The sequence below is a fragment of the Mastomys coucha genome, unplaced genomic scaffold, assembly GCF_008632895.1.
Source record: "Mastomys coucha isolate ucsf_1 unplaced genomic scaffold, UCSF_Mcou_1 pScaffold6, whole genome shotgun sequence".
In the NCBI taxonomy this organism is placed as follows: domain Eukaryota; kingdom Metazoa; phylum Chordata; class Mammalia; order Rodentia; family Muridae; genus Mastomys; species Mastomys coucha.
This window is the reverse complement of record NW_022196912.1, coordinates 28,109,078-28,121,374: the sequence shown is the minus strand read 5'-3', so window position 1 is coordinate 28,121,374 and position 12,297 is coordinate 28,109,078. Positions and strand designations below refer to the sequence as shown.

The window sequence follows — 12,297 nt, the reverse complement described above, 5'->3', positions numbered from 1 at the left end:
AAAAAAGCAAATGTTTTATCTGCAGGCTCCATTTTACAGCCTGGTAAGATGAGAACACATGTATTCGGTGTCTTTCAGGAGATGATGGGTAGAAATGTGTTCAGATACTTCCTTCCACCCCATTCATTTTTTTTTTCCTCTCAGAGTGACTGAAATTAGCTAATGGAAAAGACACTCAAACAAGATCATCCAGAGGCTTGCTCCAAGCAGGATGGAGAGATGAACTCACCATCACCCTTCACCCAACCTGATCCCATTTCCATTTCCTGGCCTAATCCTAATGTGCATTCTACTGTTTATTATCAACCAGTTTATAGATCTCTAGTTAATATTTGCTCAGGGCTTATGTTGATTTCTCAATACATGCAATTTTCTGGTTTCATCTTTATCTTTAAGGATTAGATTGGATCGAGCTGCCTTGCAGTAATTTAGTTTTTATCTTATGCCTTACAGTTTTATGTTCTTGTAATAGCACTTGCTTTCCTTTTTTTATTTAATTAAATATATCTTATTTCACAACTACAGCATTTCTGTTTCGAGTTTATTTATTTAACAGCTGGCAGGGTGCTGGTGTTTTGTAGAGGGAACCACGCTGGGTATTTTTAGACATTCAGAAGTTGGGGAATGCACCAGCTGAGAAGAGGGAAGAAAAAAAATCTGAACTTGGGAGATGAATGCTTGGAGATTAAACTTGGAGTGCTTTGGCTGCATGATGGAGTTCCATATATTATGTCCTTAAGGCAAAAGCAGAAACAAAAATAAACAACCCAAAGAGTGTATTTAAAAGTATGTCTAGGAAAGAGGCTTCAGGACCTGTTCTTTGACTTCTGCTGTAGTGGGGGCTCTGTCTACTGGCTCAGCCATTCCAGAAACACCAGGTATGGTGTATGCCCTGAGAAAGTCATGGAATCCTCTTCTGGCTGTGTAGATCTCTAAGCTTTCCTGTTATCTCTATACTCAGCTCTACTCAGCTCTGTGGATACAAAATTTAGGTGGACACAAATTGTACCCAAGAGAACCATATGCCAGGCAGTGGTGGCACACACCTTTAATCCTAGCACTTGGGAGGCAGAGGCAGGTGGATTTCTGAGTTTGAGGCCAGCCTGGTCTACAGAGTGAGTTCCAGGACAGCCAGGGCTACACAGAGAAACCCTGTCTCAAAAACAAAACAAAACAAAACAAAACCAACCAACCAAACAAAAAAAACAAAAACAAAAGAAAGAAAGAAAGAAAGAAAGAAAGAAAGAAAGAAAGAAAGAAAGAAAGGGAGGAAGGAAGGAAGGAAGAAAGAAAGAAAGAAAGAAAGAAAGAAAGAAAGAAAGAAGAATCATAGCCTAATTGGGCATGCTTTAAAAGCATGAGTGGAACATGCTTTTAAGTCACAGCACAAGCAGGCAGTGAGTTCAGGGCTAGTCAAGTCTCTATAAGGGTCAAGCTAGCGAGAGCTACACAGTGAGATCATATCTGAAAGAAAGAAAGGAACAAAGAGAGGGAGAAATATAGAAAGAAAGAAAGAAAGAAAGAAAGAAAGAAAGAAAGAAAGAAAGAAAGAAAGAAAGAAAGAAAGGGAAGGAAAGAAAGAAAGAGAGAGAGAAAGGGAGGAAGGGAGAGAAGGGAGGGAGGGAGAGAGGGAAGGAGAGAAGGAGGGAGGGAGAGAGAAAGAGAGAGAGAAAGAGAGGAAGGGAGAGAGGGAAGGAAAGAGGGAGGGAGGGAGAGAAAGAGAAAGAAAGAGAGAAAGGGAGAGAAAGAAGGAAGGGAGAGAGGGAGGGAGAGAGGGAGAGAGGGAGGGAGGGAGTGAGATAGAGAGAAGAAAGAAAGAAAGAAAGAAAGAAAGAAAGAAAGAAAGAAAGAAGGAAAGAAAGGGGATGGTGACGATTATGGTAGCCTCCAAGAAAAGTGTAACCCATCAGGCTTGATCTAGGCTTGAGGCAACACCATCACAATACCCCAGGGCTTAGGTAAGTGAAGAGAGGTATTCTACAGTGTAGCATTTAGTGAGGTGCATACAAACCTTGGTTTGCAGTAGCTGATGGTCTTCTCCTGGCAGCATTGCTTCTGCAATCTTGACCACACTTGAAGACCCAGCTAGAAGCCACTCGTGGTTTCCTATAGCCTTTAAGCATTGGAGCATTAGCACCACAAATCTTCCATCCTGACCAGGAAGTCTCTGTTACATGCTATTCCTCATGAAAACCATTATCTTCCTTTGGGATTCCAGGGAGGAAAGTCATAGCAGCTATGTCAATGTTTCCCATGTATCTAGTTGGCCACAACCTGCTGACTCTCCACTGCCACATCCCCTCTTTGCTTTGGAGCCACTTCTCCTACTTGAAAATAGCCTGGGAACATTGTGTCTTACTGCTTAATACAGACAGCTTTGCCTTTCCAGGCCAGCCCATCTCCAGAATATACCCAAAAGATGTGACTTCAAATCTCAATCTCTAAAAACAGCAGCATCAATATCAGCTGAGTACTCAGACCTCAATTTCATAGCCACATGAATCAGTACTCATGTTTAATTCACCTTCCAGGAGGTACTGATGCTCAATAAAGTTTGTGTACCACTGTTTCAATATAAACAGATAAAACTAAAATCCATACAACTTTCTAGCTAAAAAAAAAAAAAATGTGTAATTACACTCTACAGTAAAGTTCAAAATTACTACTCTTCAGGTACTTTGTGGTACTTCCTCTTTATGTGTCTGACCATATAGCAGGATGTTCTAACCAAGATACTGTCCATACTGACCCTCCAGACCAGGAAGCCCCTCCTGAAGCTTTCTCTTTTTCTCATTTGTACTCATTTGACACAAATTAAACTAGGCTGATCGACCGCTAGCCCCAAAGGTCCACCCATCTCCTTGTCCACAGCACTGAGATTACAACATAAATCATCATACATGGGTTCCGGAAATCAAACTGCACTCACTGTCTCTCCAGAATCTTCAACCTCTACCCTGTTCTCCAGGAATAGCATGCATGTATCCAATACTTATATTATTTTCATTGAATAATACCCATAGAAATGGTTGGAGTCCGGGGGATAGATTAGTCATGCAAGAGCAAAAGGCTTATGAGTGGGAGAGGAATTGCTGAATGCCAATCACAGACATTGATTAATTTCCCTACCATGTGTCATTGAACACTCACCTCAACCCCTACAAAGGAAAAAAAAAATCCCTATGAACTATTATTGAAAGTAAGGAGGCCAGAATATTCAAGTCCAAAAGCCATTACAATGAAGAGAATTTCCCTAGCCTTAATAATGTAATAAGAAAGAAAACACTCAGGTCCAAACCTGTACTTGTCCATGCTATATCCAGCCCAGAGCCCACTACTCCCATAATCCTCTATGGTACCAAACCAGCCCAAGCCCATCCTAAGGATGCTTCGGTCTACTTTCTCTTTCCTAGTTTCTTAAAGCAAGGAAGTTTCAAGAGCAAAAAAAAAAACCAAAAAAACAGCAGTTCAGGTTTTGCTGACTCAGACTGTACAGAATCAGTCACGGGAAGGGCACAAGATCAACAGGGGCCTTGGGAGCTACAGGAGCCTCAGAGCCTGGGGTGATCACAGAGTTTTCTCCAAGAACCCAGCTTATGTGAGTGTTTGAGCATAGCATATGGGTCAGGCACATACCTCTGACACTTGCACATGATGAAGCGGTCACTTGAAGTTTTAGTGGCTATAGAAAAACTGTCATTACCCTGACTATATTCTAAACTCTGCCAACCACCATGGTTCTTCTCTGCTGAAGCTCAGTGTCTACTTGTTATGGAGGGGTAGGGGGAGGAGGGGCAGGGGTTACTTTTGAATTTTTTGTTCTGTTAGACTCTGAGGTTTTCAAGGGTGCTCTGTCTTTCAGATGTATTTCTGCAAGTTGCTGTTAATTGTGTTTTCAATTAGTTATGTTTAAAACATCTTGAGACTTGGGCAACTGAAATTGCAGCGCATTAATAATTATTAAACAGAGGTTCTAATCCATTATTTATTGGATAAATTTTTAATACTAATGCAGAATCCATTGTCACTGCCACCATGAGTTTGGCCATTAAAGAAAAAGCTGACAAAAGAAAACTGAAGCTTTAGGATTCATAACGAAGGCCCGCAGAGTAGAGCTTCCTAGAAGAAAGATTGGCAGCTGCTCCTCTTTTATGTCTGTTTAATCAAGGCTTTGTTGCCTAGAGAAAGGGGCCAGGAGTTCCCACATAGTAGGCACTCAGTCAATGTTTGTACAGGAATGAATGCATGCATGCATCAATAAATGAACTTCAGAGAAATTAAGCAAGGAAAGGCTCTTTAAAACCTAGGCTCCTTTCTACTTAACACTTAACAGTACACTCAGCTAGCTGCCCATGAGGCGTTGTGATGGAAGAAAACATAATCCCTTTCCACTGTACCTGACAGATCATCATAACACACATTTAAATATAATTATAATAAAACAGGGTCATTTGAGGCAGCACCAAAGCTCATGTGGAGCAGTTGGAGAAGGCTCCAATAAAGAGATGCCAGTGCCTCTCGGAGCTGCGTTACAGTCAGAAAGGGTGACTGGCAAACTCACTTACCAAATATGCAAAGACAGCACACCTGGTGCAAGGATGCTTTAGTTGGAGATCACACCACAGTTTGGTTGGAGAACAAGGAAATGAGGCTGGAGAGGAAGATAGAAGCAAGAAGGTGAGGACTCTGTTAGCCATGATAAGAAGTGTCTTAGGAACAAATACACCGCTGGATGTAAGGGAGTATGATCAGTCAGATTTCTACTCAAGGGCAAGCATGCCAGTTCACACTCTAAGGAAGAACTAAACAGGGTGCTAGGGATATACTAGCTAAGGACTGGGAAAGGGGAGGCAGGGTTGAGATAGACGCTAACAACAGAATGAGAAAGGAAAAGGGGAGAGGGAAATGTGCTGTGTTTTAGAGAAGGAAAGCTTGCTCCCTGAGTCTATGGTTGGCCTGAGAGGCCTCCTCTCCTCCTCATCTGCCATACCCACAAAGCTCAAGGAAGACCAGAGAGCAGGATGGTGGCCTTTTGGATTCATGTCCTAAGACCTCCTTGTCAAGTTTAAGGCAGTTCTGGGATTCAGAAAGTCTCATCAAGTATCCCTCCAGCCCCAGCAGGACTCAATCACCAGTTGGAAAGAAATATGGAAGGGAAAGGGGGAAGTGAAGGGCGACATACATGGGGATCCTCAGGCTTCCTCCAAGAGACACTCTAGGAAAAACTTTTGAATCCCTCAGGCATCCAAACACACAAGCCACAGTCTGTGTAGCACAGAATGGGCAATAAGACAGAGAACATCAAAAGACAAGAGGTGGCAGGTTCCTCTGCCTTGGACAGGGGCCAGCAGGAGTAGGTAGAGGTAGGCACTGATGAGAATGCTTGGGAAAGAGGAAAGTGTGGCAGCAGGGAGAAGACTGAGGCAGGAAGCTGCAACCATCCTTCCAGCAAAAGCAAGCGTAGTTTTTACTCTTCTGTTTGTCTCTCTATTGCTTTCCTAGACATAAATTTCTCAAAGGCAGGAACCTGAGGTTTTTACCTATGGATTCTCTACAGTGCCCCGTGAAGGCTAGGCAAATTGTTCAAGAAATACTTAGGTGAATTCCCTTTTAAATACATTTTAACGGAAATATAATTACATTACTTCTTCCTTCCTTTTCCTCCCCCAACACCTTCATCTCCCTTCATTCCATTCCTGCCATGTCCTTAGCTCACTTTCTTTCAAATTGATAGACCCCTTTTCTTTGAATGTGTGTGTGTGTGTCCAAAAAACCAATAATAATACATACAGATGCATATACATACATATATACATATACAAATACATAAATATAACTGCAGAGTCTATTTTTGTTGTTTGTCTATACATGATTTAGGACTGACCACTTTGTGCTTAATAATCAATTGTGGACTCATCTCTAGGAGAGACTGATTCTCTCTCTCTCTCTCTCTCTCTCTCTCTCTCTCTCTTCCTCTCTCTGTCTCTCTCTCTCTCTCAGCAGCCATTAATTGACTACAGTTCTTTGTCTACGGATGGTACCTCAAGAGGTTTTCCTCCTCTGCATCAGTACATCTACTGATACTGTCAATTGTCTAGGTTTTGTTTAATTTAGGCAACCATTTCCAGGAAGCACAGTTTCCCAGCAAACTTTCAAGTCCTCTATCTCTTACAATCTTTCTTCTCTCTCTTCCTTGAGGTTTCCTGAACCTTAGATGCAGAAGGCATGATGCAAAACCTACCACTACAACTTTGCTAGACTACAATAATTTTTTACCACACTCTACAACTTACCATCTTCATACCCAAGGGTAAGTATAGCACTCATGAAAGAAACTTTTCTTTAAAGCAAATGAAGACCATTATAAAAAAAACACACACACACAACCAAATACAATGCACAGATAATGGATCTTGGGGAGACCAGCCACAATGCATGAATGAATTCTTTTAAAAAGAAACAATTTACTACAAAAGATTTGAGGGTTTTATATATGAGTTCCATTTGCTCCCAATTCATTATAAAGTTAGCAAGAAAATATAAAATAATACAGATTCAACTATTACTAAATACTAGCATGCAACTTTCTAAATATAGTGCATGTTCCCAGGACAGAACAAAGAACAGAGGGTCAAGCAGATACACATTTGAAAGCCTTGATATGACTGTATGTTTTTAAATGTTGTTTGCGCTATGTGTCAGTAATGTATAAGAAAGCATGAAAACCAATTTCTAATATTTAGGTTTTAGAAAAAATCTGCTTCAGAAGAAAGACTTGAGAACAGAAAAACTGCAGCCAGCCCACTCAGGTAGAACAAAGTTAGAACCAGGAACATAAAATGAGAAGGAATTCAGCATTGATGCCTCTGTTACCAATTATCAGGAAGCTACATCTTTTAGGGGAAGGAAGGGACACATAGTCTTCATTCAGGTTACCACCAGGCAACCGAATCAGTTTTTGTCCATTAGCTACAAAAGATTGTAACATTGTGCTACCAAGAGAAACAAATGTCACATTTGGCATATATGCAGCTAACGGGTTTTTAAATGATAATGACAACAATGTGAGTGAAAAAATGGAATGATGATAGAGGTGTCACCTAAATTGACATTCACAACATGCCTACATGTGATACTAGTGAGGGACCAAAAACTAACAAGTGTTAGGTCTGGGCCTCATAGACACACCTTCAGTCAATACAATACATTCCTATGCCGTTTGTCTATGTGTGGCTTGGGACATTTCTGATTAAATAGTCCATGAAAGTCTGGAAAATGATCATTCTTATTCCTAGGTGAAAGCGGAGTTGGCTAAAGTTCTACCCCTACACATGAGAGTTATGAAGATATTAGGGTCTCATTCATTCATATCAACTTAGATCCCATGATCAACAAACAGCCTGGCACACCCATACTTTCTGAGTAGAGAATCAGAGTGGAGCTCTCCTTCAACTGAAAGTCACAGAGGTTTTAACATGGAAAAGGGCTGACTGTTCATTCACCATGTTAGTTCTTAGTTGGAACTCAGGATTTGGAGGAGGAGCCAAATAAGGTTTGGTTGCATGTCTGAAAGTGACCCTTGCTCTCCATGTCTGCTCCAGTTTATTTACTCTGTGGTTGATAACAGCATCACAGGCTTGTTGAGCTCTAATGCTGGAAAAGGGAACATGAACCAATACTTAATAGTCTACTTTAGTCTGTCCTGGGAACACAAGTCTGAAAAACATCACGTAGCTCTCTCTTCTTGCTTATAGCTGATCTTAGCCCTCAAAGACAGTAGGAAGGTAGGTCAAAATCCATCTAGGAACTGGGATACTCTTCATCTGCAGAGAATTTCCAACTGGCTCCATCAAACCTACATATACTTTTCACAACAGAAAAACACATCAGCCTGTTTGTCCTGTTTATATTTATGTTGTGCCACCTCTAATTAGTCACATCTTGTGCTATTACAGACAACAAAAGCATGTCTCAAATGAAAGCCCATCTCTTCTTCCTTGACTACACTAAAACTCTCCATTTCTCTTCCCCTCCTCTGCAGTTAGTAACGTAAGTCTGCTTGGTGCTCAATGGCCCAGTTAATAAAGACTGGATGGCTGGCCATCCTGAGCTTACCCAGGAGTGGTCTGCCCAACACAGGAGCAATAATTCTTTGCACCTCTTTCTATGCACTTTCCCATTTACATTTCTAAGCTTGAAAACCAAAGGGCTGGATTCTAAGGCGAGTCAAGATTGCCTTAAGTATGACCTTATATGTCAAACAGTCTGTCTCTCCAAAGGCTTGGGCGAATGAGCAAAAGGTTTATCTTATTTATTAAAGGGGTGATGCTTTCCCTGCTAGAAAATCACACTGAAATATTTATAGATGAAATTATGTGGTTGATGGCATTTGCTTCAAAATAATGTAAGATGGGTAGTCCTTGGGCTGTGGGAAGGGTGGGCTCAGTTGAGAAATTTGCCATCAAGTATGGAAGATGAGTACCGGGGTGTTCAGTAAGAGATTTTTGTCTATCTCTCTGCATACTCAAAATTCTCCATAATGAAGTGCTTCTTTTAAAATTACATGGCTCAGACTTGAAAGATGGAAGTAAACAGTCTTCATAAAAACAATTTTTTAAATAAATCCCAAGATGCACTTGGTGCTTTAATTCAGGCTGTTTGCTGTTTGTTATTTAACCTGGCTTTTAGTTACAGTCTCCACCAGAGGACTCGTTAGAATTCACCCTAAATCTTTATTTTAAAAACAATCCCTCCAGGTCAGCCCCCCAGATTACAAGCCAGGTTGCAATGTCAGTCTCTGGGCACCTTGAGCAGACTGTTTTCCTAGGCAGCTGACTGAGATCATGAATGACCCTACCATTCTTTCTGGTTCCCCCACCCCCACTCATGTCACCTTGTACTTCTGTGCTCAGACAGAATCAGTAAACAGAAAAGCAGTGATCACAGTCACATTTGTGGCTTTAATCTTCTCCAGGAAATATTTTAATTGACTGGAATAAAAAAAAAATCACTTTCTCTACTCATCCACACCCATATAGGACCTGCTGTTGGGACCCTGGAACCATATTTCTGACTAGTAGCCCATAACATACTTGAAAACAGAGGCCTGTACTTCAAAGAAAAGAGGCTTCTCACACATCTTACATGGCAAAGTCAATTATATTAAACCAGAGAAAAAAGTGGTTCAGTGGAATTAACTCAGTGTTTTTCTCTAACCTGAGTTAAAATGTCACTTCCCATCATCAGATCCCTCACCATATCTTAATCTGGCTGCCCACCCATTCTTATTCTAAACATTGCAGCCACAAGAACGTCACCTCTCTCTCTCTCTCTCTCTCTCTCTCTCTCTCTCTCTCTCTCTCCCCCTGTCGTGTGTGTGTGTGTGTGTGTGTGTGTGTGTGTGTGTGTTTGTGTGTATGTGTGTGTGTGCATGGGTACATACTTGCAATAGCTTGTGTTTGTGTTTGTGTTTGTGTGCATGTATGGAGAGGCTGATGGTAGTAGGTTCCACATTATAACTCCTGCTCAGGGAACATCATGGAAGATGAGGCAGTGAGATTGTAAGAATCAAAAAAAAAAAAAAAAAAAAAAAAACCCAGAATCCTAGCAATAGCTGCCTAAACTAATCAACACCTGAGTGATAACAATACCAATGGATATCAGTCCTTTGTTAAGGCAGGATTTCTTGTTTGTCACTTAGTCTACAGGCTAGCTGGCTCTTGAGCTTTTTGTGAGTCTCTTATTGCTGCCTCTTGTCTTGCCATGGGAATGCCAAGATTACAGATGAGTGCTACCAAATCCAGCTTTCCAGCAATTCTAGGGACCCTACTTCCCAGGCAAGCACTTTGCCCACTAAGCCACCTCCCTGGACAGATTTCACTTTTAATATAGTGAATACCTTCCCAACAGAAATGACTTTTCTAAGATGAGTTAGTATGCTAATTAATTGGGACTTTTTAACTCCAGAGAAATCTATACATATACGTGTGTAAAACTGCCAGGTTTCTACCCTCTTACAGTCAGGGATGGATACTGACAATCTTCAGTCCAGCCACTTGCCACTCCATTCCCTGGTGTCACCTTGTGTCATGCTGGCACCATCAGGAGCAGCTACACTAGAAATCTATTTTATTTCTTTACTTTCCTCCTTGCCTCGGTGAGGATGAGAAATTACTTTTACGAGAAGTGTTAAAATGGAGAAAAATCACCAAGTCAGAGGCTCTGAATGTAGGAGAGAACAAGAGTAGAAAAATATTTTTGTAAGAGAGACAGACAGAGGGTACCAAGATTCTCTTTTTCAGAAGATTTCTTGTCCTGGTTGCATACTGCCTACTGTCCATAGCAACACCCCCCAGAAAATCATGTTCAGTAACATCCTTTGCAGGGACTGTAACACACCCAAATCCTTAAAACAGGAACATTCAAAACATTTTCTCTCCATCCCTGTCCACCACCACCACCACACTTACCTCTTTCTGTGTACACATGTGTATCTGTGCACATGTGTGTTTATGCTGCATGTTATATGTGTGTACACACAAATAGTTGAATAAGTGCATGTGTACATGTATAGACATAGATGGAGATGCTATTAGGTGTCATTCCTCAGACACTATCCACCTTTGTTTGTTTGTTTGTTTGTTTATTGAGACAGAGTTTCTCACAGGGATCACTGATTTTGCTAGCTGACTGGACAGTTATCTTCAGAGATCCTCCTATCTCCGTTTGCCAAGTGCTGAATTACAAATATTCATCTCCGTGCCCAGCTTTAAAAATAAAAAAACAAGCAAACAAACAAACTCTTGTCCTTATGCCGTGCAACCATCACTTTAGCAACTGAGTTCGATCCCGATCCCCAACCTCTGGAAAGATATATATTCTATATCCACCTGGCACAGAGACGGAAACAGAAGAACCTAGGCTGACCATTGCTCCATTGCATCAAGGACAGAGCCATATCAGCCTTCATCTTAGATGACACACCCATAAAGTCATTAGGTAAACAGCCTGTATTTTCCCCCTGAGGTAGAAGTCAATATGCGCCATTTAAAAAGAAGTGACACGCTCCTGCATTCCCTTAGGCAAAGGATCCCCTTCTTTCTGACCAAATGAGATAAACCACTCTCCCTAAATTAAAGTATATGGACCAAAAAGACTCCTTCCTACAGATCTCACTTTCATACTAAACCAACCCCATTTGTACCACTTAGTCCCTTCCGTGCAACTGTAGCCACTTCTGCTGCTGTCGTTGAGTAAAAGGACTTGTGAGCAACATTCTCAGAAAAGCAACATTATTCTAAGAAAGAGCCAATTAGTATATCTGAGATTCAAGTTAAGAGACCATGCCCCTACTCTTCATCAAGGTTGGCTGACAAAATGGTTTGCACATTTCCCTCTCTCTCTTTTTCAAAGATGTGCCAAGTGGGATTCAAAACAGCAGATTTAAGGTTTTGAAAATAGGACTGTGGAGACTGCTCAGTGGGCCAAGCACTTGCTGCACAAGGGTGTCTCCTCATGTAAGCTGGAATCTCACTGCTCATGGGAAACATGAGAGGTAAAGACAGGGATTAGCAGAAACTCATGTTCCAGCTCTAGCTTAGAATATATAGTATGGAGCAGTAAGTAGATCCTGTGGAAGATGGGAACAGCCAAGGATGTCCTCTTACATGTATGTGTGGTGTCCACAGTTATATACAAAACACATGTACACACACACATACAGGATACATACACACAATATATACACACAAACACACACACACATATACACACAAAAGTAGGAAAACTACCTCTTAGCAGAAAGCTCGACACATGGTACACATTCAGTAATTATTTTAGTTAATTAACAATTAAAAATACAACAAGCAGAAAAACAAGCTCAATCTCCCTCAGATCTTAAATCTCCATTTCTCTAAGGACCATAATCCATAAGTGTCAGAATATGACCATAATTAAATTCTTTTATCATGGTAAGTCTACCTGATTCCAAAAAAAAAAAAAAAGTTCTAGTGAAATATATTCAGGTAAAATCCCAGCAGAGCTTCCCTGTTCTTAGCAGACTGCCCTACTCCTATGTCTTGTGAGCTCCTCTTTAAATGAACATTCTAAGGTCCTGATGGAGATGAGAACTCGAGAGTTTACTCTCCTTCAGTGAGCACCCAGACATCTACAGAGAAAACCTGTTACATGTCTCCCACCTAGTAATAGTGGGCCTAAGAGCAGACTTCAAGCAAGGATCCCTCTCTAACATACTTAGCAACAATATTCAGAGGTATTCAAAACCTGAGACTAAGATAG

General features: G+C 41.1%; 1 long non-coding RNA gene across 3 annotated transcripts in view; it reads right to left on the bottom strand.

Moving 5' to 3' along the window:
• Positions 1 to 524: 524 nt before the first annotated feature.
• Positions 525 to 12,297, bottom strand: part of LOC116079964 — a 55,241-nt gene continuing 43,468 nt past the window's right edge. For 2 of the 3 annotated variants that reach the window (XR_004114253.1, XR_004114255.1), the window contains exons 5-6: positions 2,012 to 2,113; positions 525 to 734 (exon numbers count right to left, since the gene is read on the bottom strand). This is a non-coding gene — a long non-coding RNA (uncharacterized LOC116079964). The remainder of the gene's footprint in view (positions 735 to 2,011; positions 2,114 to 12,297) is intronic. The other variant, XR_004114254.1, reaches the window with a different exon arrangement.